Below are 8,759 nucleotides of genomic sequence, written 5' to 3'. Positions count from 1 at the left end.
CTTCTTTTTTTTTTTTTTTTTTTTTGGTTAAGAAAGATTTTTTGCTATAGGGCATGTGCACTCACCAGAGAGACAGAGAGACAGAAAGCGAGAAATCACCCCTGGGGGGATGGCCATGCCACAATCCCTTCTCCTCCATTCTGTACTTGGGATGATGGGCACACGCGCCCAGTGTGAGTTTTAAGCTGTCAGGTCTGGGCTTGAACTGCAGTTGATTACGTAGGAGTCTAGCAATATAACCATACACCATGTGCTGGCCCCCATCACTAGATAACGGAGTTGCCCTGGTCTTGTGTCTAATCTTGTCTCCACCATCTGTGTGGTATCTTCTTGGGCAAATTATTTTACTATTTTGAGCCTTCATTTTCTCAAACAAAACTGCAATAATAATATTTTTCTGTGTATTTATTAGGATGTTATAATAGTTATATGAAGTAATGCAAAATGCTTTGAAAATTATATAATTTAGTCCAGGCTAGGGGATGCTGGAATGCAGTGCTGGAAGCCACATGACCGAACTTGGGTGTGGATCCCCAAGTTGGCTAATAAACACACCACATGTGCACACATGCTCAAGATATAGAAGTTAGAGGCCTGGGGAAAGGAGATCATAATGTGACAAGAGCCTGAGGGTTCTGTCTCTCTCTTGCATGTATGCATGTGCTCTGTATCATTTTAAAAAACTTATTCATTGTCAGCCACTGTGTAATTTCTATAGATACCATAGTTTCTATAGAATTTTTTAAGAGAGTTTTTGCTATAGGGCACATATAGTCACTGGAGACACAGAGAGAGACAGAGAGAGAGAGAGCAAGTGAGAAACCACCCTCCAGAGGGGATGGACAGACTTCAATCCCTTCTCCTCTATTCTCCTATTGGGATTTTGGGCACACACGCACATGTGCCCAGCATAAGGTTCAAGCTGCCATGTCCAGTATTCATGACCAATGATGTTGGAGTCACTGCCTTATGCACTATGCCAGCTGTTGGCTCCACTACAGAATTTTTAAAAAATAATTAATTAATTAATTAATTTATTATTATGTCATATGAGTTTTGCCAGAGAAAGAGAGAGAGAGATTTGAAAGCAAGCTACCGGGTCCAGGACTTGAACCACAGTTGGCCATGTGGAAATTCCAGCACCTTAACCACCATACCACCTGCTGGACCCCTGGCCCTGCTATAGAATTTTTTAAAAGATTTTTTTCCTTAATAATACAGCACATGTGGGCCAGCAGATGGCATGATGGTTAAGGTGCTCGACTCCCACATGGTCAACTGATTTGAGTCCTGGACCTGGTGGCTTGAAAATCACTCTAGTAGCATGTGTGTGTGTGTGCATGCCTCAAATTCCAGAAAAATGGAGAAGGGATTGTGGCATGCTCATCCCCCGCCCCCCAGGAGGTGATTTCTCACTTTTCTTCTCACTGTCTCTCTGTTAAGCACATTCATCTTATGGTAAAAACTTAAAAAAGTAAAACAAAACAAAAAACAACATGTGTGCACAACTGGGAGAGATGTGAGAGAGAGAAAATGCAAGCAAAAGGAAGAGGCGTACCCTCCAGTGGGTCTGTCCTCTTCCTTCAGTCCTCCAGCTTATTACATCTTGGGCACTTGTGCATGGATCTGGCATGTTTCAGGCTGACTGGGCTGGGTATTTGAGTTGTAGTCAACAGGTGGGATTTGACTTCTCATAACTGCTGTGCCAGATTCAGCTCAGATATTTTGGTTATGAGTTCCCAAGAGTCATTAACAATATAGGGTTCCAAAATTAACCATGTTCTTTTATGACAGAACATATCTGTCTACCTGTCTCTCACCTATCCTTGCTTAAGCACAATATACATAGTATAACCTTGAGTTTCTAAAATATTTACCCCAGTATATCTTTTCTGATATCTTATACTGCTTAATTGCTTTCTTTGTTGGACTCATTCTCCTAATCTTCATGTAAAATTAAAGTGTGCCCTTCAAGACATGAGGCATAAACCAGGGAGTTGGTCCTCCACAAATATTTGTCGATGGAGAGATTGAATGGGTGGAGTTATTTGGCTGATAACTGAGTATGTGCCCTGTTTGTTATCATCAACCAAGAAAGGAGACATGTCATTAATGCGTGCTGGGTTTTTTTCTTTTTTTCTCCCTCTCACTTTTTGTGGGATCTGAGAGATGGCTGACAGGATGTGGGTGGGAATAGATAGATCTGACAGGAACTAGTGTTTCAAAGCTGCATCTATCTGTTCTGGTAAAGGACTTTCTGTTCTGTTGAAGAAGTAATATGAGTAGTGTATAATAAGGAGTGTATTGGAATGTTTGAATTTTATAGAATATGTTAAAAAGGAAAGGATGACAAACAAAGCTCTAGGGATTGTAAGAATTAAGCAAAATAAAGATAGGCAATGCTTAAGCTAAAATATTAACACATCTCTGCAATGTATAACATTCTCTAAATTCTCTGTATCATAGTGTGAATTGAATAGACCTCACAATCTATGTGAATAAGAGAGGAATCTATACATTTTTTTAATGAATGGGTAAACTAAGGCATAGCCTAATAAAATGAATTAATCCCTAGGATTTATCAATTATTGTTCTTGAAAACATTTTAAATTACTTCAAATTATTTATTTATTTAGTTTTTTAGAGAGATTTTTGCTATAGCACACGTGGCTCACCAGAGAGACAGAGAGCGAGAAATTACCCCCATGGAAGATGACCATACTGCAATCCCTTCTCCATTCTCCTCTTGGCATTTTGGGCGCGCATGTGCACGCACACACACACACACACACACACACACACACCAGTGTGAGTTTTAAGCCCCTGGGTCTGGAACTTGAACTGCTGTTGATTATGTGGAAGTCCAGTGACGTAACCATTATACCATCTGCTGGTCTCTTTATTTTATTTCTTATTATTTTAAAATTTGCTATAAGACACATGTATTCACCAGAGAGAGAGAGAGAGAGAGAGAGAGAGAGGGAAAGGAAGTGTGAAAGCAAGCTGTCAGGTCAGGTACTTGAACTATGGTCAGCCATGGGGGCGTCTAGCACCCTAACCACCACACTACCTCCTGGCTCTCAGGGATTTATCAGTTATTAACAGTCAAATGCATTGTATCAAATTTAGAATAGTTAAAATTTGTTTAATCCCTCAATACATATATACTTAAGTTAAAAAAAGTATAGCAAATGAGTTTTTAATGAAATAGCATTTATCACTTCATTTACTTTAGGTGGGATAATTATTCTAAATTTTATTACAATAAGCATGGATAATTTTTGTAGTTAGCCAAGTAAGCAAGAAAAGATGCATATCTGTGTGCCTGTTTGGTTAAATCTATCCCACTGAGTGTGTGAACATGACCTTGAGTCTGTCAGGAAATATAATAATCATTATTATATTGATAATTTGAATGTTCATCTTTACCTTTGTGCAATTCATGTCTAGGACTTTTTTAAAGCTTTTGCCATAGGGTGTGTGTGCTTGCTGGAGAGAAAGTGAGAGAGGGAAAGTGAGAAATCACCCCCCAGGGGGGATGGTCATACTATAATCTCTTATTCTCCGTTCCCCCCTCAGGATTTTGGGCATGCATGTACACATGCCCTTTGTGATTTTCAGGTCGTTGGTTCTGGGAATTGAACTGCGTAGACCATGTGGGAGTCTAGCTCGTTAACCACCACACCACCTGTTGACCTTGTGTGTGGAATTTTTAATGAACAAGATCTGCTTTCTAATTTTTTTTTTTTTTGGAGAGGTTTTCGCTATAGGGCGCGTGCACTCACCAGACAGACAGAGAGAGACATAGAGACAGAAAGCGAGAAATCACCCCCCAGGGTGGATGGTCATGCCGCAATCCCTTCTCCTCCATTCTCCTCTCGGGATCTTGGGCATGCACGCACACGCGCCCGGCGTGAGTTTTAAGTCACCGGGTCCGGGATGCGAACCGCAGTCAATTACATGGGAGTCCAGTGACATAGCCATTATGCTAACTGCTGGTTCCCAAGATCTGCTTTCTATAGCAAAGATAGGATGAGTTTTCAGAATAAGGGACAGAGAACTGAAATATCTGTCTTGGTTCAAGCTTTTTCTTTTTCCTAAAAAGAATTATTTTTTTTTAATTTTAAAAATTATTTTTATTTTAAGATTTGGTATAGAAAACATGCATTCATCAGAGAGAAATACGGAGAGAGAGATAGAGAGAGGGGGAAAGTGAGAAAGCAAGCCACCAGGTCTGGGACTTGTACTGCAAACAGCTATGTGGGAGTTGAGTGCCTTAACCACCATACCACTTGCTGGACCCCTGCCCAAGCCTTTATTTCTTTCCTTTCTTTTCCTTTCCTTTCCTTCCTTTTCTTTCCTTTTTCTCCTCTCCTCTCCTCCCCTCCCCACCCTCTTCTCCTCTCCTCTTCCTTCCTCTCTCTCTATTTTTTTTTAAACAGAGAGATTTTTCCTATAGGGCAAACAACGCTCACCAGAGAGACAGAGGGATAGAAAGTGAGAAATTACCCTCAGGGGGGATAGCTGCAATTCCTTCTCCTCCATTCTCCTCCTGGGATTTTTGGACACACACGCTCACTCGCCCAGCATGAGTTTTAAACCACCAAGTCTGGGACTTGAATTCTACTATGTGCGAGCCCAGCAACATAACCATTAGCCCATCTGTTGGTCCTGCTTTTTTTCTTTTTAGTTTGCTATTATGCTTGTGCACTCAGTGACTAGAGACAGAGAGAGAGAGGGAAAGGGAGAAAGCACCCCTTGGTGTGAATGGCCTTGCTGCAATTCTTTCTCCTCCATTCTCCTCTCAGGATTTTTTTTTTTTTTTTGAGAGGTTTTTTGCTGTAGGGCGCGTGCGCTCGCCAGACAGAGAGAGAGAGACAGAAAGCGAGAAATCACCCCCCAGGGGGGATGGCCATGCCGCAATCCCTTCTCCTCCATTCTCCTCTTGGGATCCTGGGCACGCACGCACACACGCCCGGCGTGAGTTTTTAAGCCACCGGGTCCGGGACGCGAACCGCAGTCAACTATGTGGGAGTCCAGAGACATAGCCATTACGCTAACTGCTGGTCCCTCCTCTCAGGATTTTGAGTACACATGCACACATAACCAGAGTGTTTTTCAAGTTGCTGGATTTGGAATTGAACCATACGGTTGACCATGTGGGATCCAGCTGCCTTAGCCTCTGTACCCCATGCTGGCTCTGGCCCAAACTTTTTACTACACTATTTTTTCCTTTATTTATGGTAATGTGCATGCACAAGTGAGAGAGAGAGAGATGAGCACTCTCCATAGGGTCTGGTCATGCTCTCATCTCCCTCCTCCATTTCTCTAGCCCATTGGATCCTATGTATTCAGTGTGTTTCAGACTGACCCCACCAGGGATTCAAACTGCTGTCATTATGTTGGATTTGACTTTCCTTGAGCAGTACATGATTGCTTTGCCACTCAGCTAGTTCTATACTTTCTGTGAGGAATTTTTCTTGCGGTTGGCAGGCTCCTCTCACATTCTCAAACCCCAAAGAAAAGGGGCAGGTCAAGTCCCTCCAACTCCTAGCCTATCGGATTCTTCCAGAACAAACCCTCTGGACCATTATGTGGGAAAACAACCCAGTGCTTCCAGATTCAGGCCTTCCCAGTAATGGCATCTTTTAGGTAAGTTCACTTCACTCTGACTTGTCTCTCTTTCTCCCCTTCCAGCCCACTCCCTTCTTCAAACACTAAAGAAATACCCACTTCTGCCACTAGGAAAAAGCCACCATTCATTGTCCCCTGGGTTTAGTCCATAGTTGCCGTCCCGCCAACACGTCTTAGCAAATCTGAATGATACTTCAGGTCTGAACTGTGCCGTGCTCTGACTCATAAATAAGAATGGAAGTAGATGTTGAAACTCGATTTCTTGTCTGTTTAGTTTCTCTTTCTCCTTAGAAACACATTAACCTCTGGAAAGGCTATTTTTTGTGTTAGCATGAATTACTTACCTTTTAGGAATAAATAGCTTCTCCCTTTTATCATCGAGGAAGGTGGGGCTTCCCGTTTGAGACTTGATACTAATTGGCTGTGGTTTTTATCTTTGATTCCCGAAAGGAATGGCTTCAACTGTGATTAAATTCATTTGAGCAGAATTATATTCTTTTGATTCTAGGTCTCCTGTTGACAGATGAGTAGGAGGAGTTTGGCTATACAGCCTACTATTTCTAAGAAAAATGGTTTCTAAATGGAAAAGTGCTATAAAAGATGGTAGTAATAATATCTTTAAAAAATTGTACTAATATCTTTATTTATTTTTTAAAATTAATTAATTTACATTGATTCACTGAAGATTGTCACAGCATACAAAATGTGATTTCCCATCCAGAATATGCTGCATAGTAGCTAAATCATACATGTTATCATCAATAATTTTCCATTTCTAATTTCATATATATATATGTGTATATATATATATATTTTTCCCCCTATTTCTCACCCTCTGCCATTTCCCACCCTCCTCCCACACTGTCTCAGGTGTCCACAGTCGTTTTCCATTCCTTTTCCCCCCACATTTTATTGATTCACAAAATTTCTTAAATCATCTTACTACTTTTAATAGTAAGCTCTGCTGATATATACATATCTATGAATATATGGCTGACTTTAGGCATGAAATTCTGAGTAGAATGAATATACTATAAGGTAGCACCTAGCTGATGCTATATAGTTTACTACAGTCATTAATTGTGTATTTTTTACTACATATTTTAATTTCAAGACAAGCAGATTTAGCTTTAATAAATCAAAGAAATGCTAAGGAAATATGCTTAAGACTTAAAGTCAGGAAACAGGTTGGGATTCTGTTCAAATAGTAGGTACATGACCTATTGGCAGCTCAAGACAAGACAAAAATCCTTAAAACTGGAAAGCAAAGCCTAGTAGAAAAATAACAATGTTTCAGTTAAAAGTCATAAAATTCTATTTCACCAGTTCAGTCTCATGTACTTTATCTTCTGTTGTGGTCTGATTTTTCCCAATTAAATTCTGGGATATAACGTTCAACTCCAGACTTGTCCCCATGATTAAGTTGGCCATTTTCTTAGTTTTTGAACTCTTATTTCTGTGTGATTGTATTTAAATTTCCCGTTATAGCACTCCCTGCAAAACTTCTTAGAGATCTGGTCTCGTGTTGGTAAATTCTTTCAGGGTTTGTTTATCTGAGAATGTTCTTGTCTTTTCTTTCCATATGAAGAGTAATTTTGCTGGGTATAGTATCCTTGGTTGGAATTGCTTTTCCCTTAACACTTCGAATATATTTTCCGATTCTTTCCTCACTTGCATTGTTTCTGACGAAAGATCTGCTGTTAGCCTGATGGGATATTCTTTGTAGGGAACTGGACATTTCTCTCTTGCCAATCTTAAAACCGGAAAATAAAGCCTAGTGGAAGCCTTGTGTTTGTCTGTGGTTTTGGTCAATCTGGCTATAATATGTCTTGGAGAAGATCTTCTTGGGTTGATTCTATTGGGGGTCCTTTGTATTTCTTGAGACTGGATCTTTGAATGCCCCTCTAGGTTTGAAAAGTTTTCTTCCAGGATTTCATGGAATAGATTGCCAATGCCCTTATGAGTCTTTTCTCTTTCTGGGATACTAATTATCTGGATGTTTGAGTGTTTGATGGTATCTGGTATTTCTTGTATAGTGTTCTCATTTTTTGAGGCCATTTTCTCAGTCTTCGTGGTGGATTTTTCTAGGCCAGTGATTCTATCTTCTACATCTGGGCTTCGATTTTCAGTATGATCTAGTGTGCTTTTAATACTTTCAAGGGAGGTTTTGATTTCTGTATTATAGTCGTCATCTCTAAGAGGTCCATTTGATTCTTCTATATAGTGTGAATTTCTTCTTTTAGATCTTGCAAGAATTTCCTCACCTCCTGAAGCTTATCAGCTCCTTTGCCCTGCCTCTTCGGCAGTTCATTGTCTCTCTTCTCTTCGATCTCTGTGAGCTTTGTCACCATGAAAATTCTAAATTCTTTATCTGACATTTCCATGAATTTCATCATACTGTCTGAAGATGAAGAGGAGTTATTATTTTTCCTTGGAGAAGAGGTATTTTCTTGTTTTTCCCTATTTCTTGTGATCCTGCAGTGATTTCTAGTAAATTAAGTTTGATATGTACTTGATTTTTTTTAAAAAAATTAATTCTTAATCTTTTTTTTTTTTTTTTTGGAGAGGCTTTTTGCTATAGGGTGTGTGCGCTCACTAGGAAGAGAGAGACAGAGAGACAGAAAGCTAGAAATCATCCTCGAGGGGGATGGTCATGCTGCAATCCCTTCTCCTCCATTCTCCTCTCGGGACCTTGGGCACATACACATATGCGCCCAGTGTGAGTTTAAGCCACCAGGTTTGGGACTTGAACCATTGTCGACTACATGGGAGTCCAGCGACATAGCCATTATGCCAACTGCTGGTCCCCTGGTTCATTTCTTCTAATTCTTGAAGTGCAGTATGAGTGTTCAGAGGTGCGCAGGAGGAGGTGATCTCTCTTCTGTTCTGTTCTCACTCTGTGCATCAGAATCAGTGGGAATAGAATATTCTGGCCCTAATTGTACTCAGATATTTAGATCCTGTTTACTTGGACCTGTCTAGACATTTACTGTGTAGGAGCTGAGAAGCCAATGAGTAAAGATAAAAGAAAATTATTAGAGAAAAGTAAAGAAAAAAAATAAAGTAAAAAGAGAAACAGAGAGAGGGAACCAGCAGTTAGCGTAATGGCTATGTCGCTGGACTCC

Source organism: Tupaia chinensis, unplaced genomic scaffold, assembly GCF_000334495.1.
Source record: "Tupaia chinensis unplaced genomic scaffold, TupChi_1.0 Scaffold000184_1, whole genome shotgun sequence".
In the NCBI taxonomy this organism is placed as follows: Eukaryota; Metazoa; Chordata; class Mammalia; order Scandentia; family Tupaiidae; genus Tupaia; species Tupaia belangeri.
This window is presented reverse-complemented; position numbering follows the sequence as displayed.